The sequence below is a fragment of the Oryctolagus cuniculus genome, chromosome 6 (genome assembly GCF_051225735.1).
Source record: "Oryctolagus cuniculus isolate XC-2025 breed Fujian yellow rabbit chromosome 6, ASM5122573v1, whole genome shotgun sequence".
Taxonomy (NCBI): Eukaryota; Metazoa; Chordata; class Mammalia; order Lagomorpha; family Leporidae; genus Oryctolagus; species Oryctolagus cuniculus.
The window spans coordinates 8,047,106-8,073,243 of record NC_142872.1 but is presented as its reverse complement, the minus strand read 5'-3'; the positions used below and the strand labels follow the sequence as shown (position 1 = coordinate 8,073,243).

General features: G+C 57.6%; 1 protein-coding gene and 1 long non-coding RNA gene across 7 annotated transcripts in view; one reads left to right on the top strand and one right to left on the bottom strand.

Moving 5' to 3' along the window:
• The window catches only part of LOC138850124 (uncharacterized), a 28,695-nt gene extending 4,627 nt beyond the window's left edge, over positions 1–24,068 (bottom strand). Inside the window, exon 1 of the long non-coding RNA XR_016235095.1 lies at positions 23,933–24,068. This is a non-coding gene — a long non-coding RNA (uncharacterized LOC138850124). The remainder of the gene's footprint in view (positions 1–23,932) is intronic.
• SEMA6A (semaphorin 6A) overlaps positions 23,563–26,138 on the top strand; it is a 122,276-nt gene continuing 119,700 nt past the window's right edge. Inside the window, exon 1 of one of the 6 annotated variants that reach the window (XM_089334829.1) lies at positions 23,563–24,290. The gene's annotated coding sequence lies outside the window, so the exon portion shown is untranslated. The remainder of the gene's footprint in view (positions 24,291–26,138) is intronic. The other 5 variants (XM_089334830.1, XM_089334831.1, XM_008254924.5 and 2 more) reach the window with 5 other exon arrangements.

Sequence of the window (26,138 nt, the reverse complement as noted above, 5' to 3'; positions counted from 1 at the left end):
TTGTAGTGTCAAGACGTTGTAAGAGGATGCTGTTGTCTGCAATCCTTTTTGCTTCATCACAGGTGAACTCCTCCTTTAAAACCGGACACTGAGGGCCTGCAGGCATGCCTGGCCAGCTTTGTGTGCCGCTAACGGCCCCGTGTCCATGCAGAACAGAAGGGCACGGCCGCAAAGCTCTCTTCATGTTGCCTATCTCAGCCATCCGTGCAGAGCTGCCGCTGTGTGTCAACCCGACGGGACACAATGCAGACATCCCTGGCCCCCTATTTGTGGTTAAGGCATTGACAGACCTTCCTTGACCTGAGCGACCGTGGGAGGCGAGCGCAGGTTCGCACTGGTCCACGGCCTTTGCTGCGATCACAGGGCTGTGCCCAGACACACGCAGTCCGCTGTCTCTGCGTCCTCAACCCCCAATTGACGCCCTGCAGAGGAAGCCTTGCTGTGAGCCTGGCAGGTCACCTGGGACACTCAACAGGCTGTGGACACCACAGGGAGAGCCGGAGCCCCGACTCCTATGCCCAAAGACAGCAGCTGTCAAACTGTGACTTGTGCTGTCTTCGGTCCTAAGCTGTTGGTTTGATTTTAAGAAAAGAAGGAACTTCAAGAAGAAACGGGCACAGATTTTTTGATTTTTAGAAAATCGTTCACTCTCTGGACATAGTGGGCTATGTTATGTTCATGCAAACCCTGGGTTTCCCTTTAACTTAGACATCACTATGAAAATTCCATTTTCCTAAAGTCCCTGGTAATTGAAAAGGGGGAAAAATGTATGCGTACAGGTTGACATTGGTGGGCTTAATCTTAGTGCCAGCCCCGATCCCAGGCACATTAAACACAAAGACGCTCAGGAATGTGGGTAGAACAGTAGCTAACACGATTGCGAGGCAGGAAAATCCTGCCGGGTAAAACCACATTGCAAAGCGCACCATGACAAAAGCACTTCTAGAGAGCTCAGTTACCCTAGTAAGTGGGAGGAACAGCTGAGGCCGGCCTCCGTTGTTCATCAGATCAAGAATTCTACAGAACAACTACTCCGCGGACGACGCACTTGCGCGTGCTTTGCCAGAAAGCTTGCCTTCCCAAAGCTTGCTGGGAAAAATTGAATAAAGAAAAAGAGCCGAAGTCATCTCGGCTCCTGCACGAAGTCTCTGCGGAGAAGGCCCTGCTGTGGCCGTCGCTTCTGACCCAAGGGTCCCCGCCCCAGCCGCAGCCCCTGGTAGGACCCAGGCACCCAGGCAGGAGGCGGCGCCGTGGGGTCCCACTCCTCTTCCTCCTGCTGGGAGCCTGCAGCCCATCCTCATCTTCCCTGCTCACCATTGAGTCTGGGGAGCCATCCCGTTCACTCCTAGAACCGCTGCTAGGAAACAGATGTCCACAGGTCCACTGATGTCCAAGCAATGTGTGACCTCAGGCCGGTCTCCAGGAACCCTGCAGCCAGCTCCCTGCTGCCCCAAAATGAGACCAAAGATGGTTTCCTAGGAAGGCCTGCAAGGCTCCCATGTCCAGACCCAGGACCCAGGGGTCCATAGGGGTCAAATCCTCCTGAGAGCTGCTGCACCTGTTCCCCGGCCCCTCCCTCTGGCCCCCTCAGATTACGGAAGTGTCCACTGGGAGCCCACGTCCTGGCCCTGAGAAAGGCCCACCTCCCAGACCCTTCAAGGTGTCTCGGTGTCGCCTTATGCGATGGAGTCAGGAATCCTGAAATGGATGTGGGTGGGCCTAGGGTTCACACGGGGGTCCTTATGACAGGGTTAGAGTCCGGGGCACTTGAAGGTGCTGGGCTGCTGGCTCTGAGGAAGGGGCCAGGAGCCAAGGACTGGTGGCCACTTTAGAAGCTGGGGAAATCCAGGAAGCAGGTCTTCCCCTAGTGCCCCCAGAAAGAAGGCAGCTCCCCAGATTCTCACCACGTGAGTGAGACCCAACTTCCACTCTGGCTTCTGGAGAGGTAAGATGAGTTCAGCCACAGGATGCTCGGTCGTCTGTGACAGCAGCGATAAAGCAGCTTAACGACGACGCCCCTCCCCACCCCACCCCCATCCAGTCCCTCTCAGCCCCCTTCTCTGCTCACTTCTCCGGAGCCTTTGCCCTTGCTGAAGTGACCTGATTCCTCGTGATAGCACTCTGTCTCCTACAATGTTGTGTAGACGCTTGCTCTCTGCATCGCTCACACCTAAGAGACTGCCTGGACAAAGCAGGCACTCAGTGCATCTCTGCTGAGTGACTGACGTGCAAACGAACACCGATCACAACCACACCACTGCAGCACACTCAGACGCTTGTGGAGGCGTGTGCACCTCTGCGTGTGCACAAACATGTTTGTGGCAGGGGGTGTGTCTGTGTGCATGCATGTGTGTTCATGTGACTGTATGCACAAATCTGTGTGTGCATGCATACATGTGTGTGCAATTCCCTGTGTGCACATGCGCATGCTCATGTGTTCGTGTCTGCATGTGTGAATGTATGTGTGCATGCATGTGCAATGTGTTCATGTGACTGTGCATTTGCATGCATGAACACATGTGTGTGCATGTCCCTGTGTGTACGTGTGCACACAAGTGTTCATGTATCTGCACAGCACACCTGTGTGTGTGAACATGTATGTGTGCACATGTGTTCATGTGACTCTGAATGCACATGTTTCTATGCATGAACACATATGTGCGTGTACCTGTGTGCATGTATGTACACATCTGTGTGCCTCTGAACATGTGCCTGCGTGTGTGCATGTGTGTGTGGGTGCACTTGTACGTGTGTGTCCATGTGTGTTCATGTGCCTCTGCGTGTGTGCACATGTGTGTGCCTGCATGTGTGCTTGTGTGACTCCATATGCACACAGTTGTGTGTGTGCACATGTGCTCATGTGACTGCACGTGTGTGCGTGCGTGCATGTGTGTTCATGTGGCTCTGTATGCACACATTTGTGGGTGTGTGCATACATGTGTGCAGATGTATGTGCACACATATGTTCATGTGCATTGCATTGCACACATGTACATGTGTGCATGCACGTGATGTGTGTTCCTGTGCTTCTGTGTGTGTGCGTGTGTGGCTCTGTATGCACACATCTGTGTGCACAGACACGTGCAGCAGTCACAACCATCCTCCCCTGTAGTGTGGACATGCAGGGGCGCTGGTGTCAGAATCGTGGAATCTGGCCTAGCTCTGTGATGGAGAAGGGACCCTCATTGTCTGTGGCTAAAATGCATCAGTATTTCAAGACGGTTTTTGGTCAGCGTCCCATGAAAGTGTCCTCTGTGTGTGCGACCAGAACAGCCTGGGAACGGGGGTCAGCACCGCTCGCCCGCCCCTCGGGGGAAAGGCCACCAAGCTCAGCGTCCACACCCGACTGTGCGCTGACAACGCTCCCAGATCCAGCTGCTGAGGACGCCCCTCTGCGGGGGCAAAGACGTGGAGAACAACCAACGCCCAGAACAGCACAGGCGAACAGTTAAACCCGAGATTTGCAAACCAGGATGATTCCCACTTAAAAAACCAATAGAGAAGGGGGAAGGTAGAGAGGCAAAAATCGGTGCCAGAAGCAGTCCTTGAAAGAGCTATAAGCCCCAGTGAGTAACCAAGATCTTGGCTGGCATTGCTGCCTCCAGCATAATGCTGTGTTTGTTTAACTACCCTCAGAGGCTCCTTGACTTGGAAAACAACACTTCTTTAAAACACCATGATCCTTCAAAGGAATGAAAACATCACCTGTCACCGGCCTCAGCGCCTGGGGAGCTGTGTCTGGGCTCTGCCCACCTCCAAGGAAGCCTCACCCTGCTCACGCACCTGGGAAAGCAGCGGAAGATGGTCTGAGTGCTTGGGCCCCTGCTACCCACGTGGGAGACCCGGATGGAGTTCCAGGCTCCTGACTGGCCCAGCTCTGTTACAGATATTTGGGAAGAGAACCACTGGATGGAATATCTCTCTCTCTGTCTCTCTATAACTCCCCCTTTCAAATAAACCAATCAATCAAAAGAGGGGCTGGCACTGCAGCATAGTGGTTTAAGTCGCTGCCTGTGACATTAGCATCCCACGTGGGTGCCGGTTTGTTTCCTGGCTGCTCAGCTTCAGATTCAGCTCTCTGATAATGACCTGGGAACATATCAGAAGGTGGTCCAAGTCCCTGGGCCCCTGTCACCCACATGGGAGACCTGAAAGAAGCTCCTGGCTCCTGGCTTCTGCCTGGCCCAGCCCTAGCCATTGCAACCATTTGGGGAATGAACCAGCAGATATAACATTTTCCCTCTCTCCCTCCCTCCCTCTCACCCTCCTCTCCCCATCTCTCTATAACACTGCCTTTCAAATAAATAAACACATATTTTAAAAGAATTTTTTTTGACAGGCAGAGCTAGACAGTGAGAGAGAGAGACAGAGAGAAAGGTCTTCCTTTTCCTTTGGTGCACCTCCCCTCCCCCCCCCGCCCAAGTGGCCGCTAAGGACAGCGTGCTGCTGCTGGCATGCTGCGCTGATCCGAAGCCAGGAGCCAGGTGCTTCTTCCTGGTCTCCCATGCAGGTGCAGTGCCCAAGCACTTGGGCCATCCTCCACTGCACTCCTGGGCCACAGCAGAGACCTGTACTGGAAGAAGAGAAACCGGGACAGAATCCGGCACCCCGACTGGGACTAGAACCCGGGGTGCCGGTGCCACAGGCGGAGGGATAGCCTAGTGAGCCGCGGTGCTGACCTTAAAAGAATTTCTAAAAGGACATCAGAGATGAAATAGGCATAACACAATGCGATGGAGATCAACCAGACGGTGCAGGCGGGGGAAGGAGAGACCAACACCCAGGTTAGGGAGAGGGGAGCAGGGCTGGGGTGCCCTGGGAACAGAGGCCAGGACTCCTGGAGAAGCTCCCAACCATCCCACAACAACTGACACGTGATTTGTTTTTCTAATGACCAGTGGGGTTATACTGTGTCCCCCAAGGTCCATCATCTTCACACACAGGTAGAATAGACATTTAGGTTGTTCCAGCCTCCCTGCACTGGCTGTGGGAACTGCTCTCACCACGCCTCCTGAGTCCACGTGTGGGAAATCAACTTTAAGAATGTGCGAGCCTGGGGCCGGCGCTGTGGTGCAGCGGGTAAAGCCGCTGCCTGCAGCGCCGGCATCCCATATGGGCGCCCAGAAGAAGCTCCTGGCTCCTGGCTTTGGATCAGCACAGCTCCAGCCGATGATGTGGCTATCTGGGGAGTGAATCAGCAGATGGAAGACTCCCCCACCCCGCCGCCTCTCCTTCTCTCTATGTGTAATTCTGACTTTCAAGTAAATACATAAATCTTTTAATAAAAAAAAAAAAAAAAAAAAAAAAAAAAAGTGCGAGCCTGCCCAGGGTGTTCCTGGAGACCAGAACCAGATCTGAAGTCACTTTGCAAAGACACTGCGACTCGCATGCACGCACAAGAGGCAAGCACGGCGCCTTCCCTGGAAGGACTTTATGTTTAAAGACAGAGGGCAGCTTCGCACTCTTACTTTGAGTGTCTGATGCCAGCGAGAATCAGAGGCTTTCTGTTTGTTCTGTGCTAAGAGAGTTTTGTCTTTCGCCAAGTACCAGGCCACTACAACCCTGTTTCCGTCTTTATTCTAGAAATTTTGGAGGGAATTCCCAAACAGCAAGTGGATGTTTCTAAACTCCTTCAGTTCTCTGTTTTGCTAGTCCTTAAAAATCCATGTTTACGGGTCTGGCACTGTGGTGTCACGGGTAAAGCCGCCGCCTGCAGTGTCGGCATCCTGTATGGGCACCAGTTCGAGTCCCAGCTGCTCCTCTTCCGATCCAGCTCTCTGCTATAGCCTGGGAAAGCAGTAGAAGATGGCCCAAATCCTTGGGCCCCTGCACCCACATGGGAGACCTGGAAGAAGCTCCTGGCTTGGGATCAGCCTCCAGCTGTGGCAGCCATTTGGGGAGTGAACCGACCAATGGAAAACTCTCTCTCTTTCTCTGCCTCTGCTTCTCTGTAACTCTGCATTTCAAATAAATAAATAAATAAAAACATTCCATGTTCACTCCCCTTGGAGAGTCACACGCTCCTCCCTCATTTAGGAAACATTTTCCTCTCTTGTTTCCCATGGTGTCTTCTGCTCTGTGCCCATCTCTGGCCTCCTAAGCAGCCGCACTCGTGGACAGCGTTGACCTCCTGGTTTGGGATTTCTGAGAGACGGGTGCACTGCTGCTCTGCTGGAGTGTACATTTTGTTTCTGTAAATGTCACTGTGGTACACACCGATTTTCTTTTTTTTTTTTTTCAAAGATTATTTGTTTATTTGAAAGCCAGAGTTACACAGAGAGAGGAGAGGCAGAGATAGAGAGAGAGAGAGAGGTCTTCTGTCCGATGGTTCACTCCCCAGATGGCCACAACAGCCGGAGCTGCGCCAATTCAAAGCCAGGAGCCAGGAGCTTCTTCCAGGTCTCCCACGTGAGTGCAGGGGCCCAAGCACTTGGGCCATCTTCTGCTGCTTTCCCGGGCCACAGCAGAGAGCTGGATTGGAAGAGGAGCATCCGGGACTAGAACCGGCACCCGTATGGGATGCCGGCACTTCAGACAAGGGCGTTAACCTGCTGCACTACAGCGCCGGCCCCCCAATTTTCTTTCACATCCCTCGCACTCAGCGCCATGATTTTAACATACAGATAACATAGAGCCGGTCCCATATCATCATCACTAACCCTTGCTCCAACTCTTAGGAATAAAGGACCAAATAAGACATCTCATGGTTTCTGAGACTACAGACTTAGAAACAAACAACTCCATACCGAATGGTGAGTATCGATCATTCTTTTTTTTTTTCCCGACAAATATTGATCAGATGCTTTCCGTGCGCTGTGCGGTGAAGCCCTGGGGGTACCGTGGAGAACTGGGCAGAAGAGCGAGTGAGAACCACCTCAGGAAGCTTCCCTGTAGGGCACGAGCCAGGCCTGGCAGACTGCGGGCGCACTGAAGTTACGTGGCAAACGCTGAAACGGCTCTGTGCGACCACGCGACAAGCGGAGGCGCCCATCTCGATCCTGGATGTAGTGTGGCAGCGTCAGAATGAGTGCTAGGAGGTCTGCGGTACAGCAGCTGAGAAGTGACCGTGGCTTCCCAGGGGCGGGGAGGGGTATGGACAGAAAAGAAAGGAGAGAGGGAGGTGACTTATGTGGGGGGACAGAACAGCTTTGCTGGTGGATGACTGGAGAGGGGTGAGCAGGACTCAGGGGGTGACCCTGGGCTTGAGATGGGGGAGACGGAGAAAACAGCCCTGTTTGCGCAGGAAGCCTGCACAGCAGTGGGACAGAGGTGCCAGCCAGGTGACCCAGCCCACGGACCTGGCTTGAAAACCCCAGAATGGGCCGGCGCCGTGGCTCAATAAGCTAATCCTCCACCTTGCGGCGCCGGCACACCGGGTTCTAGTCCCGGTCAGGGCGCCGGATTCTGTCCCGGTTGCCCCTCTTCCAGGCCAGCTCTCTGCTATGGCCAGGGAGTGCAGTGGAGGATGGCCCAGGTGCTTGGGCCCTGCACCCCATGGGAGACCAGGAAAAGCACCTGGATCCTGGGTCCTGCCATCGGATCAGCGCGGTGCGCCGGCTGCAGCGGCAGCCATTGGAGGGTGAACCAACGGCAAAGGAAGACCTTTCTCTCTGTCTCTCTCTCTCACTGTCCACTCTGCCTGTCAAAAAAAAATAAATAAATAAATAAATAAAAAAAAAAAAAAAAAGAAAACCCCAGAATGAATGACAGGTTAGAGAGAGGGGGTGGGGCCCCATCACAGGCCCCAGATGAATTCCCACGTGAGAGGCCAGGTGGCCGAGGAGGCATCCACGGGGACTGGACAGGAGGCTATGGCAGTCCCCATGCTTCCCTCTCGGCCACCCTGGCCATGCAGAGCCAGTGCCGGGCTCCTAGGGCAGCGCGGAGCCGCTGTCAGCCCAGATGAGCCCAGTCTGGCCCTGCCTTGCGACGCGCCACCACACAGACATCTCTGAGCAAACGCAGGGCCATCGGCTCTGCAGGGGATGCCAGCAGGGTGTCCTCCAGGTCCCCTTGATGCCGTCTACCTGGGGACAGTGTCAGATCCTGCTGGTCGAGGGCGCAGTCTCTGCAGACTGCCCCATTGCCCACGCCAATCACACTCTAGCTCACCCGGATCCTGGGAACAGTGTCGGACGCTGCTCTCCCCATGGCCACGACCAGCTCAGGGCAGCTGTGCCTGGGTTTCTGACCCACTGGCTATAAACCGGGGTTCCCATGACCCCTTTTCCTGTGGGACTCACTGGCTGGAGTGGCTCACAGGACCCAAGCAAACCTTTCCACTCACAGTGACCTGTCCCTGCACAGGACGCCAACAAGCGCACACATGACAAGACAGGGAGGAAAGGCAGGTGCGCAGGGGCGGAGCTGCAGGATAGGCGCGGTAGATCGAAGTCTATCTATTTCTTTACATTTGGCTAATGAGCACGCACATTCAATTTTCCTAATCACGCTTTTTAAAAATTAACGTAAGTACTTCAGTTCTTTCTGAGAGGGAGACTGCGGAGCCCTCGCTTATCCGCAGGAAACAGAGGGCCACGAGTTGGGTTAAAAAGGCTATCTCAGGAGCCGGGCTCTCCGTGCAGCCCACACCAACATGGCAGCCAGACTGAGGGTGGGTCCCTCTCTCTGCAGAGCTCCCAGCTCCACATCCCTGGCTTAATCGGGTTAGCTTGGTTCTGAACCTCAGACCACAAATGGACAAGCCGAAGGGGAGACGCAATGGTTCACGCAACTGCAGAACTCCCAGCAGCCTACACAGCACCTATCGAGAGAGAGAAAAACAGAACCCTGAGTGAGCACGTGACTTGGCAACCTTTCCTTGGAAAAACAAAACAAACAAAAACAAATGTCTGTCCCTTCCTCAGGACACAGACAGCCTTGTTCCCAGACGCACACAATGGATTTCTGCCGCCTTTGACCTCTCTGGCTGGGAACCCGGTGCGGGCTACAGTCTGCCTCACTCCACGGTGACCCTGCCTCCAGGGGCAGTCTGGCCTCAGTCCCTGCTGGACCCAGGGACCCAAACACTCCCAGCTGGATGTACTCTTTCCTCTTGGCTCAGCTTTTCTTTTGTTGAATCTACTTCTGCCTCTCTCTGACTCCCCTCACGTGTGTGTGTGTGTGTGTGTGTGTGTGTGAAAGAGAGAGACACGGAGAGAGAAGAGATGAACCAGTGGCCATGCTGGGTCGCACGCAGACCTCCCAGATCTGAGAGTGGAGCTGTGACCCCATCCACCTGCACAGGCTGTGACAGCAGACAGTAGCAAGGAAATGATTGCCGGGGACGGATGCTGAGCTGGGAGGGAGGACCTGTGCCCTCCCACGTTGCTCCACAGTTCCCGGTGAGCTCACCACGCGGCTCGGAAGACCTGAAAGTTTCACACCAGCAAAACCTCGCGGTGACAGCAGCCAGTGCCGACAACGTGGCGGTGAAAACGGCAGAGCTGCGCGTGGCTGGTGGCGCCACAACTGCCCGGGCTCTGCAGGGCCACTGAGCCACTGCGATCAGCAGTCGTAACAGACGCTGCTATCACGTGGCTCCGTCACACCCTTCAGAACTTATCCTAGGGAAATTGCTCAAATTTAAAAATTCACGTGTGTGAAAATGTTTATTCAGCATTACCCATGATAACAACAGGTTGGAAATCGCCTAGATGTCAACCACAGGGGAACAGATAAGTAAATGATAACAGCTGAATGGAATACCGAGTAGCCATTAAAATGACAACTGGGAAGAGTATAAAACAAGTGTGATAGGCAGAAAAACACGTGCGTCTATGCAGTAAACCCTCTGACGGCAACAGGAAGGTAAGTCAGCATCGGCAGAGCCCAGGAAGGAGCATCTGAACACGGAGCTCACGTCTGAGTTCAGACTGGAAGGGCAGCGGGAAATCACTTTCTCTTTACACTTCTATGACGTTGCTATAATATTGCTTTATGATAAATGAAACCGAATGAGCAAATTCTGTGAATCACAAACAATCATTTCCTTATAGGCGTGTTTGCAAGGATTAAAGGAGACAATGCACATGAACGTTTGGGGAGAACACGCCACATACTGAAGATGCGGTAACTATTGGCCGTGCCTGTGAAGGCACTATGTGGAAACACCACAAGTACTCCACGTGGTGTGAACACAATGACTGTGGTGGAATGAGAAGGCCATGCCAAGATGGCCGCTGGCAAGCGAGTGTCAGTTACTCAGGAATGGCTTCAAAACACACCTGGCAACGGAGCCTGCCTGGCAACAGGCTATGATTGGATGGCTTCAGATACTGCCTGGCAACAGGCTATGATTGGTTAGGGCATAAACTGCCCCTTGACCGGGTTGGCTGCCTTGGCTATATAAGCTGCTGTACCAACTGAAATAAACGAGTCTGCAGGCTGCTCGCCTCTGGCCTGCTTTCACCTGACTCCCGGGGTCTGTGTGGTGACTCCGTGCCTCTTGCCCCACCACGCTCCTCCTCTCAGAACAAATCCACAGCAACAAATGTCAAGTGGTTTCTCCTTCCCCTGAATTCCCAGCGTCACACCCCACACTCCCCTGATCCACCTCAAGCGTCTTCCCCAAGGTCTGTGCCGATGAGCCTCACCCAGGGACTCTGGCCTAAAGCAGGCGCTCTTGGAAGATTCTGTTCTGAGTGTGCACATTTGCCCTGGGCTTTGGCTGATACTGCTCAGGGCAGGATGGGGAGAAGGAAGGAAGGGTGGTTACGGAGCAAGAGGAGAGAGAGTTGACTTTTAAAAGTTCCTGTTTCAGCCACAAAGTAACACCTAAGTGACCTCACTGTAAAATACCACAGCTCTGCAGCCGGCCCCTCAGCGCAGGCTGATGTCCTGTGTGCCACCTGCCTAGGCCTGCTGCTGCCTGGTAACAAAATCCCGTGTTCTCACGGCTGCAACAGCACAGCCGCAACAGCCCGAGTCTTTCCTACAGCTCTGGGGGCTGGGAAGTCCAGGACACAGGTTTCCACGGGGTTTGGTGTCAGCTGAGGGCTCCCTCTCTGGCCTGCAGACAGCTGCTTCGCAAGCTCTGCTCAGGTGCTCGGTCTTTCCTTGGGGGAGGGGGAGGAGGAAAGGGAGGGAGGGAGAGATGGGGAGAGTGAGAGGGAGGGAGGGAGAGAGAAGAGAGGACAGAGGATCTGCAGATCTTTCCCTACGATGTCATCTAACGCTAGTATCTTCCTTATCAAGAAACAGCCCTCTTGGGGGTTAGGAGTTCACAGGTGAACTCTGGGGGCCGTGCACACGTGGTCCATAGCAGCACCCTCTGCCTTCCCTCCTAGACACCACTTCTCCAGCTGTGACCTCTGTGATCAGTTTCCAGGCACAGGCAGTATCTAAACTTTTCGAAGACAGCAAAGAAAAAGTGCTCATAGATTTCATGTAGTTATTTGTTAATTTTGTGTCATTTAAAAACTCTCCCTGGGGCCAGCGCTGCTGTGAAGAAGGTTGAGCCTTCGCCTGCAGTGGTTGCTGGCAGCCGACATGGGTGCTGGTTCGAGTCCCAGCTGCTCCACTTCTGACCCAGCTCCCTGCGAATGGCCTGGGAAAGCAGTGGAAGTTGGCCCTAGTGCTTGGGCTCCTGCACCCACATGAGAGACCCAGAAGAAGCTCCTGGCTTGAGGTCAGCCCAGCTCCGGCCAATTCAGCCATTTTGGGGGGTGAACTAACAGATGGAAGCTCTCTCTCTGCCTCTCCAATAAATAATCTTTTTTTTTTAAAGCTCCCTATGTATAGACTTCTTCCATTTGTTTCATGTCAAATGCATCTTGGTGAATTTTCGTAGCAGGAAGTTGTCTATCCCGTTTAACCGCTATGTGACATTTTAAAATATGATTACCGTATGTCCGATCAGCCATTGTAAGTAACTACTCGGACACTGATCAGCATTTAAGTCACTCCTATTGTTTCCCAATTACAAACAGTTCCACCATGCGAGCTCTTACAAAGGAGAGTATTCCTCAAGGGTGAACTGCAGGATCACAGCACACGCGTGGCGATCGTCTGAATATCTGTCTCCCTAGAGCTCAGGGCCAAAGTCTGATGCTAAAGGTTCTGAGACAGCAGAAACCGAACCCACTCACGGTGTTCACGGTGCCTTTGGCAAGCGATTTGCATGGATTAGGTCTGAGTGCTGGTGGCTTCAGAGAGACCTGCAGAGGCACAGCCGTGTGCACATCCCTTCTCATATGCTGCCCTGGGCCACCTCACAGCCCTGCCACCCATACCCCATCACCAAGGGCTGAACCAGCGGGGCTGCCCAGTTTGCACTGTGATCCCCCAAAATAGTAAGCCCAAATAAACCCCTTCCCACCATAAACTCGGGCTGGCTCGGGCATTCTGTTACAGTCAGGGAGGGCTGATGGCTACCAGCACATCGTCAGTTTGTTTTTTTGTTTGTTTGTTTGTTTGTTTGTTTTTGACAGGCAGAGTGGACAGTGAGAGAGGAGAGAGAGAGAAAGGAGGTCTTCTTTTGCTGTTGGTTCACCCTCCAATGGCCGGCGCACCACGCTGATCCGATGGCAGGAGCCAGGTACTTATCCTGGTCTCCCATGTGGGTGCAGGGCCCAAGCACTTGGGCCATCCTCCACTGCACTCCTGGGCCACAGAAGAGAGCTGGCCTGGAAGAGGGGCAACCGGGACAGAATCCGGCGCCCCGACCAGGAGTAGAACCCAGTGTGCCGGCGCCGCAAGGCGGAAGATTAGCCTAGTGAGCCGTGGTGCCGGCCTCATCATCTGTTCTAACACACACCAGCAATCTATGACGCTACTGCACATCCTGGTCCACACGTGATACCAAATTTTAATATTCACTGCCAGTGTGGTGAGTACAGAAAACGCTCCTTACATTTATATTTTTCTGAACGATGTTCGAATCGAGCATCTTCTGGGACATTAACTGGCAAACACGTTCCCTCCACACTATTGCCTCCTTCTAGCTTCTGTCCATTTTCCTCTATCTAGCTGTGTATCACTGTCTTGTTCAACTTGTATGACTCCACTATCAACCATACGTGCCCATGCTTCGTCTGCTAATTAGGGTGCAAATATTGGCTTCCGATTTGCCTTTCTGGCTTAATGGTATTTTTTCTTAGGAAGTTTTTATTTTGCAAAGAGGCAGAATTTCTAAGTTTCCCATTAGGATTTTGGACTTGGTGTCTTGAGAAAGTCTTTTCTTTCCCAAGATCACAATCACGTCTTCTCACACACTCACTCCTCTCCCATGTTTTATTTTTCTTTTCCTTTTAGCTCTTCCATCCATCTGGAATTTATTTTCAGAGGTGCTGTGAGGCAGAGTCTAACTTTGTTATTTTCCACGTGGATAGCTCGCTGGAGCCCAGAGAGGCAACTCTTTGTTAGAAGCTCATCCTCTAAGAAGAGAAAACACGTTTGTATTTCAGCATTTCTGGACCCAGCTCAAGAGGAAACTCAACCAGTGAGTGCACAGCCATGCCCAGCACTCTCTGGACAAACCGGACCACACACGCGGGCACACAGGACTCCAGCTGTGTTCTTCTGACACAGAAGCATGGAACTCAGGTGTGCTCATTTTTCACACAACACATAGGGAGCACTGACCGTAAGTGTGAAGTCCAACACTGAGCCCGAATCAAGACCCGACTTCAACACTGACCCCTGTCAAACCAACTCATCAATGCCATAAACTAAACTATCAACGCTGGCTGTCTAAGCTGGTTTTTACCATGTAAATGTACCAAGACATTTCTAGATGTTTCCCCAGTTACAAACAATTCAGCAAAGAGAAGCAGGTGCATGGTTCTCCAAGTTGAATCTCGAGCCATAGAACTCTTAGGTTCTGGGTGAAGGAGCATACACTTCAATGGAAACCATTTGTGGAAACTGCACTGGGGGGAGGTCCCCCGTGACATCACGTACATTTTGAATCAACCATACTGTGTTCAATTAGCAGCAACACTCAACCCCATGTGCCTCATGGACGCCCATGGATTTTCCGAAAAGACTGAGCTAGCCCACTGCGTACTGCGCCTTTGCTTCCTGTGCCTGCCCGTGCAGGGACCAGGGTGTGAGGGCACCGACAGCCCAGTCTCCGCTCTGCCCTGGCCACGTCACTACCAGCAAACAGTGGCCAGGTTGCCTCCTGTCCCTTGTCCGTTGAACGGACGCAGTAAAAATACCTGCACATGAGAACCAATATGAATGCTGGTGGTCGGCCCAAGGCGGGGAGAGGAACAGGAGAACAAAGGGCAGAGTCTGCAAGGCTCACATTCACGAGGTTCATCCACGGAGCTCAGCAACCCAGCTCAGGGACCCAGCTCAGGGACCCCAGCTTTGGGGAACCACTTCCGAGCCCCACAACTCCCATTCCTACCCTCACACCAAGCACTGGGCACTGCCCAAAAGCAAAGCTTCCCCCAAGACAAGGAAACTGCGTGAGGGAGAACCAGGGTGGAGGCGCAGTCCAGGGTAGGTGGCTCTTCCGGCGCCCTCTGAGCTGCCGCCCCTGGTGGCCGCGCTGCAACTGAGTGACCCAAGGCGCTAAGTGTGGGTCCTCACTCACCCACTCAGCACACGCACGGGCCGTTAGCGCTGGGGACGTGGTGGCCAAGGAAAGTCAGTGTGTGCCCGGAGGGGCTTACGTCCGGGTGGCAGCACACACTGACCACAGGACCAGGAGTCACGGCCCAGCCGGAAGGCAGCAAGGGCTCCAGGGAACCAGATTGTGAGGGCCGTGGAAGCAGCGGGCTGGGCCCACCTGGCTGCCAGGACCTGTGGACGGGAGCGGGAGCTGGGGAATGAACAGGGAGCAGTGTTTGAGGAAAGGGAGGGCCAAGAGTCTCAGGGCATGGAGCCAGGGAGTGAGAGAAGAAGAGAAGGAGGAGGGGGGAGGTGGGGGAGGGGGAGAGGAGAGGAAGGGAGGAGTGGGAGGGGAGGAGGAGAGGGAGGGGAGGTGGGGGAGGGGGAGAGGAGAGGAAGGGAGGAGTGGGAGGGGAGGAGGGGAGGGTGGGGGGGCCAGGCAGGTGGATCTTGCTTTGATTCTGAGCGGGTGGGAGACACCCCGGGAGGATTCTGAGCAGAGGCCTGACTTAGTTACCTGTGCAGGGGCCACCCTGACTGCCCGGACTGAATCCCAGGGAAGATGAGCCTGGCTCAGACCCTGCGATCCCCGGAAGATGGGAAGTGAGCCCACTGGGACACGGCCTGAGGGGGGCCGGCGGCACCTGATGATGACAGGATGTGACAGACGAGGAAGACGGCGACGACAGGGACCGCTGGAGCCCTTGCACCTGTGGATCACACACATCCGTGAGCGGGAGAAGCCATGCTGGGCAGTGGACCGGTCCGGCAGGGGTCCGGTCACCTTCATCCCACCACGCACGGAGGGCGCCCTGAGCACGCCAGGCCCACTCCCGCCCACGAGTGCCTGGGTTTGCGTCGTCCTCGTCACAGTGTATTCTGTGCATTTTGCAAGAAACACAGCAAACCAGTCCACCCAATAAGCAAGTCAGCAGTGTCTGACCTGAGGACTGAAGCAAAAAGGGAAAGATGCCAAAGCAAGGGAATCCGGGGACAGACAAAACAGTGTGTCACACACGGGGCTGCAACCCTGACCGGAGGCTGGAGACCAGAAGGCAGCAGTAACAGCGAGGACGCCCAGGGGCGGGAAACTCGGCAAGGTTTGCTTCCGCAGAAGAAAATGCTGTTGGGAAGAAGGACACGACTCCATGGCTCTAGGCATGGAAAGAAAGAGAGGGGAATGACAAGGAAGTCTCAACTGTACCGTCCACAACCACGCACCCTGAGAAAACAGGTGCGCGGGTTCTCGGTTCAAACGCTGAAATGCAGCATTCTAATTGCTGGTAACAAGTGCCCGGCCATGGTGAAACCCACTGCTTTTCTGCCAAGTGAGGTACAAACCAACCCTGGGAACCATTTCAAACCCCTGGAGTATACCAAATAATATGTTATTTATTTTAAAATGTGCCACGAGAGCTTAATTCCACCTAAATATCTTATGTGAAAGCACACTTAAATCTAGCTACGGTGACCAGTGTTTGGCAGGATAATCAGAGACGTGCCAGGTACAAAGGGCGGAAGACAGTAGCAAATCACCCTTCTATGGTATCCTCCATGAGAATGTACACAGGATAATTTTATACTCGACAGTGTAACACTCTACTTTAGATCCAAGCATACTATTTAAAATGCCATTCATTGTCCACCACGCTGCAGCCTAGGTTTGGAAGTTTAAAACGGCTGCCTCCCGTTAAAACCTCAACAGCAAAGGAAACAAAGCACGCCGGGTCATCTCCACATCTCTGGTTATAAAATTACTCTTAAACGTGCATCGGTCCTGAACAGCCAGGAAAAAGTCTTCGAGCCAACACTGGCATGGAGTTTGCCTCACACAATCCAAAAGCCAGGACTGGAGCAAGTCGCAGCATGCCTTATGCCCACGCATGTGCCAGGATGATTTTCTCTTCCCACGGGGCTTCCCACTACCTGGACGCGCTGGCCCTGCCGGCAGCTCCTGGACACAAGTGCCTTTCCATTTGCATCGCTCTTTGGGCCAAACAGCAAATTCCAAAGCGGTGTTTAATCAGCCGGCTTATCTGGCTCTGAAAAGTAGAAATTACATTCTCGTAGCTGCATTCTTAACCAAGCTCACCTCCAAGTGGGTACTTGAGAGTCCAAGTATTAGTAGGAGGGACAACTAAAAGAAATCACGTTGGAACGGAGCGATGAGAATGAGGCCAAAGACAGTCCCGTCTCTGTGCTCCAGCAGGAAGACCTCAGCCAAATCTGCAGAGCTGGTGTGGGGGCGGGGAGCGGGGCTGGGGTTTACTTAATGCGCATTGTTCATTCATGACCTTATTTCTAATCAACCATTCTCCTAATTTCCCAAACAACAATGCGATATCAGAAGTGAACGGTGCCAAGCTTCACGGCGGTACAGTGGCACGATTGTCACACACAGGCGCGGGGACAGGGCGGACAGCGACTCCCTGTGCGAGCCCCCCGCTCGCCGGGGGGCAGGGCCTCGAGGTGCGCCCCTGCAGCTCCTCAGGATGCGAGTCCCAGCGTCCTCTCCTTCCAGGCTCTTTGAGACTATCCGTGCATTCTCACGGCCCTCACGTCCAAGCACCTTGGGTTTCCTGCCTGTAGTGTTTCCTCGCTGCTTGGGTCTGCCAACCTCCCTGCCTTGTGCACAAAGCAAAGCAAACCCTGCACGGGACGGGCTCGGGGTTGGGGAAAGCCCCAATTTGCTCATCTGCAGGTCTGAAATCTCCACAAGACCATCATAGCTTCCTAACGGTTTTTTTTTTTCCTTCTCTTTTCTATTATGGCAGCCAATCGCCTAGTCCGTACGCTACTGAATTCCTAAAAATGCGCTCCCTTCTGTACCAGGAAGTGCACCAAGCATTACCTCCAGGTGTGAGCAATGCTGTGCACTTCGAGGGCCACGTAGACGGTGCACGCCGCGAGGCTCCGACCTGTTCCAGGTAGCAGGGGTCTCTCTGGAAGGCCGAGTGGGAGCTGGCTCTCAGCAGAGGGCTGCGGGAGGTCCCGGAGTTCCAGGCACAAGCACCGTGGAAGCAACCCCGCCACAGAGGAGGAGCAAGGAGCCTTCCACTAAGTAAAAGGATCAGGGACATTGGAGGATGCCACGGCCACAGAAACAAACCACGCCCAGCCCCCACGCCCAGCCCGGGGAAGCCACAGCTCTTCAGCATTGCTGTTGGTTCCAAGACTGATTTATTTTTGTTTGCAAGGCAGAGATAGAGAGGGACAGAGACGTGGAGAGAGATGAACCTGCTGGCTCACTTGCCCAGTGGCTGACATAGCCCAGGCTGGGCCGGGCTGAAGCCAGGAGCCCGGAGCTCCACCCTGGTCTCCCACGTGGGTGGCTAACACTGCTTTCCAAAGGGCATTAGCAAGGCGCTGGATGGGAAGTGGAGTGGCAGCTCCAACACGGGGTGCGGGCAATCTGAGCAGCATCTGTGCCACAACGTGGCCCCCACGTGTTTTAAGCAGGGGATGCTGTGAGCAGATGGGCACCCCTCAAGATCACTTTGGCTACAGTCTAGAGAATGAACCAAAGGACAAGAATTAACAGCGTACCACTCATGTTAATTTAGGAAAGCCAACCAACCAAAACATTGCTGCACTCGTTTTCCCCCAACTACCTTGAAACCCTATTAAAAGTGTGGGTAGGTGGCCGGCGCCGCGGCTCACTAGGCTAATCCTCCGCCTAGCGGCGCCGGCACACTGGGTTCTAGTCCCGGTCGGGGCGCTGGATTCTGTCCCGGTTGCTCCTCTTCCAGGCCAGCTCTCTGCTATGGCACAGGGAGTGCAGTGGAGGATGGCCCAGGTGCTTGGGCCCTGCACCCCATGGGAGACCAGGAAAAGCACCTGGCTCCTGGCTCCTGCCACCGGATCCGCGCGGTGCGCCGGCCGCAGCACGCCGGCAGCGGCGGCCATTGGAGGGTGAACCAACGGCAAAGGAAGACCTTTCTCTCTGTCTCTCTCTCTCACTGTCCACTCTGCCTGTCAAAAAAAAAAAAAAAAAAAAAAAGCGTGGGTAGGTGCAGGTCATTGCAAGAGGCACACAGAGCTCCTGGCATGAAGAACGGACCATGCGGAAGGCAGCGCTGAAAATGAGGAAATGAAGCCTCACCTACCACATTTTATTTCTTAAAACAAAGACCGGAAACAAATACGACAGAAAGTTCATCCTGAATGGGAAAAACTGGGACGTCTGTTACAATATCCTTCACCAATTCTGTATCTTCAGATTTGTCTCAAAAGAAAAATAAAGTTAAACAAGGGAAGAGGGGCAGGTGCGGTGGTGCAGTGGGCACCACGCCACCTGGGACACCGGCTTCCCACACTGGAGTGCCTGGGTTCAAGTCCTGCCTCCGCTTCCCATCCGGCTTCCTGCTGATGCACACGCTGAGAACAGGTGATGGCTCAAGCACTTGGGTCCCTGCCATCCCATGGAAGTCCCGACTGAGTTCCGGGCTCCTGGCTTCAGCCTGGCCCACCCCCAGCTGTTGTGAGCATTTGGAGCGTGAACCAGTGGGTAGAAGGTCTCTCTGCCACTCTGCCTTTCAAAGAAATAAAAAGAAAATAAAATGTTTTAAAAATGCCAAGAGAGGGACCAGCACTATGGGGTAGTAGGTTGGGCTGCATCCCATGTGGGCAACAGTTCGAGTCCCGGCTGCTCCACTTCCCATCCAGCTGCCTGCTAATGTGCCTGGGAAGGCAGTGGAAGATGACCCAGTGCTTGGGCCCCTGCCATCCACATGTGAGACCTGGAGGAAGCCCCTGGTTGTGGCCTGGCCCAGCCCTGGCTGTGTGGCTATTTGGGAAGTGAACCAGCTGATGGAAGATCTCTCTCTCCTCTCTATCTCACTGTAACTTAGCCTTTTAAATAAATAAATGAATCTTTTCACAAAATGCAAAAAGAAGTCTGTTGGAGAAGAGCACAGAACATTCCACCAAGGAGGGAGAGGCCGTGCTCACTGCTTCAGGAATTCAAATTAAATGAAAATCAGTAGATTTCCCTCACCGATGTCACTGAACACTGAAGCCACAGCCTTGGGGGTCAAGGGCTGGGACAAATGAGGAAGAGGACGGAGGGGCAATGGTGGCTGGCGGTGACCTCGGCTTTGAACCACAGGAGAGACGGGGTAGTCTGAAAGGAAGGCTTGTGTCTAAGGTGCGAGAGCCCAGAGTGCTTTACCTGCTGATGGCGTCATGCAGGTGGGGGCGTGGTCTGCCTGATGACGTCGTGCAGGTGGGGCATGGTTTGCCTGATGGCATTGTGCAGGTGGGGGCGTGGTTTGCCTGATGGCGTCATTCAGGTGGGGCGTGGTTTGCCTGATGGCGTCATGCAGGTGGGGGCGTGGTCTGCCTGATGACATCGTGCAGGTGGGGCGTGGTTTGCCTGATGGCATTGTGCAGGTGGGGCGTGGTTTGCCTGATGGCGTCATTCAGGTGGGGGCGTGGTTTGCCTGATGGCATTGTGCAGGTGGGGGCGTGGTTTGCCTGATGGCATCATGCAGGTGAGGGCAGAGACAATGGGGTGGAACCATCAGGGACGTGGGGAGGGACTGCTCTCCTGTTGGAGGAGGGGCACTGCCTGTGCCCTGGAGGACACGGAGCAGAGAAGCCAAAGGGTCCCTGCAGTCTCACGTGAACCGTGAGGCCCTGGGGTAGCAGCAAGTGGCCAGGGCAGAAAGAGACCGAGATAACAGGAGTTCAGGGTCCAAGCGGTGCCAGGGACCTCACTGAGGCAGCCAACCCAGGCTGCCCACACGCTCCTCCCAGGAGGTCTGGGACGCCCAGTGCGTGAGCAGAGAAAGCGGGTGTTCCCACAACTCGGAGCTGCTGTGAGCCAGGGGTGCGCAGTCTCCGTGGGCTTCTCAGCGCTCCCACTCAGACCTGGGCATTTACCAGAAAGATCGAGAGGCTGCGCTCACGGTTTCGGAGGCTCACAGGCTGAGCACCACGACGCCGCTGGGGGCAGTGGCCTCACTGACCCGACGAAGCAGCAGCCTCGAGGGTGGAGGGCTGGGGACAAATGAGGATGAGGATTTGGCGGGCCAGCACCTTCCGGGGCGCACCTGCAGTGGCCTCGCGCCTCCCTCTAGGCCCCCCTCCTAGCGCCTAGCACCGTGCTTAGGGCTCGGGGTTACCCGGCTGCACTGGCTTCAGGAGCCGGATCTCATTCAACCGTAGCAGGCATTGGCCAAAGCAGAACGCGGGTGGAGGGAGAAGGGCAGGACGCACTGCGAGGCGTGGAGGTCTCCAGACACCAGAGTTGCTGCAGTGGTGCTGGCACGCAGGTGGGCTGCACCTGCAGTGGCATCAGCAGGAGTGGACAAGGCCCAGCACGCAGCCCTGAAGGTGGGGCAGCGCGAGCGCCCAGGGGAGGCCCGGGAGGTGGGGTAGACCCCAGGGCAGGCGGTCTGGGGCCCATTCTGGGAAGACACAGCCCCCGAAGCCCTGGGAGACCTTGAGAGGGTGTGAGATGACCGGAGAGGCACAGGCTGGGGAGGGCAGCGCTGTGGGCACGGGCAGCGGTCACGTTGACTGCTCACAAGGCCGCCCCAGTGGGTCAGGTGGCAGCTCGCAGCTCCTCTGGCCAATGCCGTCGAGCAGGTGGGTCAGGAAAACCACCGATTTCCGACAAGATGAGGAGGTGCTGGGGACACAGAGCGACAGCAGTCTGGGGTACACACGGTTTCCAAGCAGGTCACCTGCGAGAGGAGCCCTCGCAAGCACCCGCAGGCCAAGTGCTTGTCTTCAAGGGGAGATTCTGTCTTCCCAGGGACCTCGGCGCAGTTTCCCTGTTTCCCTGCACCTTCCCCCACACTGTGTCCAGGAGCTCGGAGGCGGCCGGGTGGGGAAGGGGCGCTGTCTCAGCAGCTCCCAGCCTGGCCCAGTTGCTGAGGCTGGGCGAACCACCTCTCTCCCGCGTGCCTCCACCTGACACCTGTAAAAGGTGACCTGGGATTGTGGCGATGCGAGCGGCGGTCGCTTGTTAAGCGCGCAGCCCCTGGGTCTCTGGGAAGCCAGCCCCCTCAGGCTCTACAGAGGTACCAGGACTGGGCCGAGGCCCCTGGATGGTGAGCTTCGGGGTGCAGGGAGTGGACAGGGGCAGCCCGTTTACGTGACAGTCAACACCGGCTCCTAGGAGTCTGAAGCCACCCAAGGGGAGTCGCTCCAGGGGCTCCATCGCTGGCCTGGCCACAGGTGCGCCCCCGGCTTCGGGGGTACTGGGCTCCAGTGCAGCCGCCGCAGCAGGTGTAAGCGTAACATCACGTGGCCCGGCTGATGGGCATCTTCCTGGCTGGTGACCCTGGGGCCCGCAGGTGGCCAGGAAGATAGTGGGTGGAGCATCCCTTGTATTCCGTAATTTTACATTAGGTAAATTTCAGCCTCTCGCTTCTGGGCTCAGGTTTAGCACCGACTGACTAACACGACAAGTATTGATACTGAAAATAACCTCCCGCTGCAACCACAGGCCGGAAGCGGGGCGCCTCGGAGGCGCAGACACAGCGGGCACGCAGGTCGGAGGCAGCAGGCGAGCGCGCCAGGCGTTGCGCGGGAGCCGGGGAGGACGCGGGCCACGGTCGGGGACCCGCCCTGCGCTCCAGCCGCAGCCCGGGAGGCCAGCAGCGCCGCGCCGGACCGCCGAGCCTGGTCCCCAGCACCGCGCCGCGGCCGCCCCCGGCCCGGCCGCCGCCCCCGGCCCCTCCCGGAGACCGTGCGCCCCGCCGTGGGGCTGCGCGCGCACCCGGGGCCGCCCCTCGCCCCCGCCCCCCGCGACCCAAGGCCCGGGAAAAGTGGGGAGAGCGGCCCCTGCCGGCCGCGCTGCAGAACAGCAGGGGCAGCGGCTCGCCCGGAACTGTTCCCCCCACCTTCCCCAGGTGCGAATTTCTGCCTCTCACTCTCACAAAAAGGTGGCGGTGGGGGAGGCAGTCACGTGCTGATTTACTCCCCGCGAACCCCGTGGGCAGATGTCTTTACAGGCAGGGACGGCACAAAGAGAATACGGTCTGGCGCGCAGCCCGGCCTGGGAACAGGTACAGCGAGCAACGTGAGGGCGCGGGCAAAGTGGGGCGGAGACCCCGCGCGCTAGCTCCCCCGGCTCTCCTCCGCCGACCCCAGACTCGTCAGTGCCGCTCCGGGCGCTGCCTGGCGGCCGGCGCCTTTTTAGTGTTCTGCGCCGCCCGGCAGGGGCGCGCGCGAGTCGGGGGGCGCAGCGTGGCCGGCGGCCCCCTGCCCGGGGCTGCGGGACTTGCCGACCCACGCGAGCTCCGGCGCGCACGGAGGCCAGCCGCGCGCTGGCCGTGGCCGCGAGGTCTCCTTCCATGAAGCCGTGCCGGGCTCTCCGTGGACTCGCTGGGGTCTCGCGTCTCAAGTTCTAAGAGCAGTACGCACACCGTACCCTCGCGAGCGCACAAGTTGCACGGCCGATCGCTGGGTCCGCCACGCCGTCGCGTCGTCCCCGCGCGCGCTTGCCCGCTGCGCCACGCGTCCGTGCGCCGAGAGCCGCGCGCCCCCGGTCCAGGTGCGCCTTCGCCCGCGCCGGCCGCGCGCAGCGTCCGCCGCCTCGGGGATCCACCTCGGATACAGTCATACAGAACGGGCGGGCGCGCCGTTCACTTACCCTCGCCCTTTAAAAAACTTTTCCATTTAAGAAAATCGATGGGCAAATCCTTTCTTGTAACTGGCTCCTGCACTACGTCTATTTTTATTTATTTTTCTGATTTGGCACAACGCAGCAATGCTGTCCGGGTTTTTTTTTTTTTTTTTTTCCCCTTCCCCCTACGAGAGCCGCTGTGGGGGTGGGGCAGGCGAGGGCTGGGCTCCGGCCGGAGGCGCCCCCGCTGGGACCTCCGCCGGGGGCGGCGCGCACGGGGCCGGGAACCGTGCAGGAAGGAGGCGCCTCGGCTCGGTCGCTCCCGGGCTCCACCTGCAGCCCCGCCGCCGAGGTCCGCCCGCTCTGCGCCCGGCTCGCTCGCACCCCCTCCCCCCCACCCCGCTCTCCTTCGGGTCGGAGGAGACGCCAGCCAAAGGAGGCGGGGTTGCGGGAGGAGAGTCCGCCCTGCGCAATCCAGTCCGGGACTTGGCTCCGCCCGGGAGCGGCGGCCTCTCCGGTGACAGAGGAGTAGCGAGCGACACGGGGTGAAGCCGCAGCCAACTCCGCTCCGCGCGCACTCGGCTGCCCAGCGCCCGGGACGCAGCAGCGGCGCTTCTCCGCGGGGCCGACCGCCCGCGATGCCCGCGTAGGAGCGAGCGGCCGCGGCCAGCCAGCACCGCCACGCCCGCCGCCCCGCGCGGCCCGAGTCGTGCGCCCCTGCCCCAGCGCGCACCCCGCCCCCCGCCCCGAAATGACTTCTTAATCGGCGCGGACGCCACTGAGGGGACTCACCGGAGTGGAATCCGAGTGGAATTTGGATTTGCGGAAGAGTTTCTTGGACATTTACCCTGCTCCTCGTTGGGTTTTTTGCTTCGGCTTGTTGGGTTTTCCTCCCTCCTTCTGGCTTCTTTCTTCTTCCCTCTCCCCCTCTCCGCCTGTCACTGGAGATGAACACTGCACGCCTGCATCCCAGAAAGTAGCCGCCGCGACTGGAGACGCCGGCACACATGTAGGAATGACAAAGGCGTGCGGAGGAGAGAGCGCAGCCCGCGGCCCGGAGAGAGCCCCTCGATAATGGATTACTAAATGGGATGCGCGCCGTGCCAGCCTGCCCGAGCCCCGGCCGCCTGCCCGTCCATGCACCGAAAAGGTACGGCCCGGGCGCCCCTGCGCGCCCCACCTCCCGGACTGCCGGGCTCCAGCCGGAGGGTCCTGGGGTGCAGCCGCCGCGCGCCGCCGGCTTTGTGGTGCCTGCGTTTGGTTTTGTCTCGCGTCCGCGTCTCCCGAGCCCTGCCCGGCCCTGGGGGAACAGCCGAGAGCCTCGCCCGCCGCCCCTCTCAGCCCTGCGCCCCAGAGACTCGCCGGGCTCTGTGCCGCGAGCCTCCCCACCCGCGCCGCGCACACGCCCGGCGCCGCCCCGGACCGCGACGGCGCGGATGGCCGCTCGGCGCGTGTGCCGGACCCGGGGCTCGTCCTCCCTGTCGGGCCGGCGGAGAGCCGAGCGGCCTGGGAGGGTGGGGTCCTCCGAGGCGCCCGGTCCCGGTGGCGAAGGCGGCGAAAGGGGCCCTGCCCTCGAGGGCTGGCGGGGGCTGGGCGGAGGAGCGCCGTGTGCGTCCAGCGACGGGTTTGGGTTTTGGGGTGGGAGAAGGGGCGCAGCGGGGACGGAGGGGAAGCGAACGCAATCTTTTGTTGTCAGCGCGAGGTCTGGGCTGAGCTCCGTGGAGTGCGGGAAACTTGTAATGGCCCTGGCACCCGCGCGCCCTGCCTCTTGGTGAGCTCCGGGCTCCGGTGGCCGCTGGCACCAGCGGTTCCGGGCTTTGTTTGCTGGAACGAGTGCCGAGGGGGGCGGCCTTTCGGGGCGGCGCGGCGTCCCCGCCCCGGTCCCGGCCCCCGCCGCAGCTCCCCCCGGAGCGGCGAGGACTCTGTGCCTCCCGGCCGCGGCCCTTCTGGCGGAGAGCCCTCCACGCCGGGGTGGGCACCAGCTGCGCCCTCCACCTCGGTCGGTGCGGCCCCTCCGGATAGATGTCCCCGGAGGGGGAAGGGTGGAGAGACCTGGCCAGAGGCGGCGCTGGGCCGGCCACCCAGACAGAGCTGAGCCCCCCGCTCGGACTGTGGGTGTCCCGGCTCCGCGCTGCGTCCGGGAGGGCGGCCGGGCAGTGCCCGCCCCGCTGGCTTGCCCGGATCGGGTAGGGAGCGCCTTCTCCCCGCGATGTGCTCAGCGCTCCACTCTGGGAGACGGCGCAGAGCAGGCCCCCGAGTTCTCCTCGCACCTCGCTCGACCTCAGCTCACAGTGGGGGAGGCAGGGAGCGGCCGAGACTTGGGGGTGGGGGAGTTGCGGGAGGAATCTGCACTCGGCCCTTTCTCGCTCCCTCTGCGCCCCTCCGCCCCGCGCCCCCGACCCCCTCCCAGCGCGGGGCCACCGGAACAGGAGCTTCGGGAAAGTTTCTCTGGAAGCCAGCGACGGCGGGCACCGCAGGACTGGGGGCTCAGCGCGTGTAGTGTGCGGGAAACCAGAGCCGAAGGGACTCGCGCGCAGCCCGCGTGGTGCCTGGGAACCGGCCGCCGGCGCTTTCGAGAGGGGCGTCCCCAGCCCGCGGCGCTCGCGGGCCTAGCCTGTGCAGCGTTGGGGAGCGATGGATAAGGTGCGGGTTCAGGGGCAGGCTCGAGGTGCCGGCGGCGGCGCCTGTGCGCGGAGGCTGGCGGGAGGCGGAGCGCGGACGCAGGCCGGAGCTCGCCGCGCGCTCCTCCAGCTGCCGACGTCCACGGAGCGGCGGGGCCGAGCCCCGTGTGCGTGGAGCCGGCGAGGAAGGCAGCCTGGAGGCGCTGTGCTCGCGGCTCGGACAGGCTCTCGGAGGGCGGCTTCTGGCCTGTGTCGCAGGGGGCAGCCCCAGCGGCAGGGCTGAGTCTGGCTTTGGGGAGGAAGGGGACTTGCTTCGGGAGGCACAGCCGCCGCGGGATCGCTCCTTGTTTCTTCAGTGGGAATGGAGGTGAATTCCA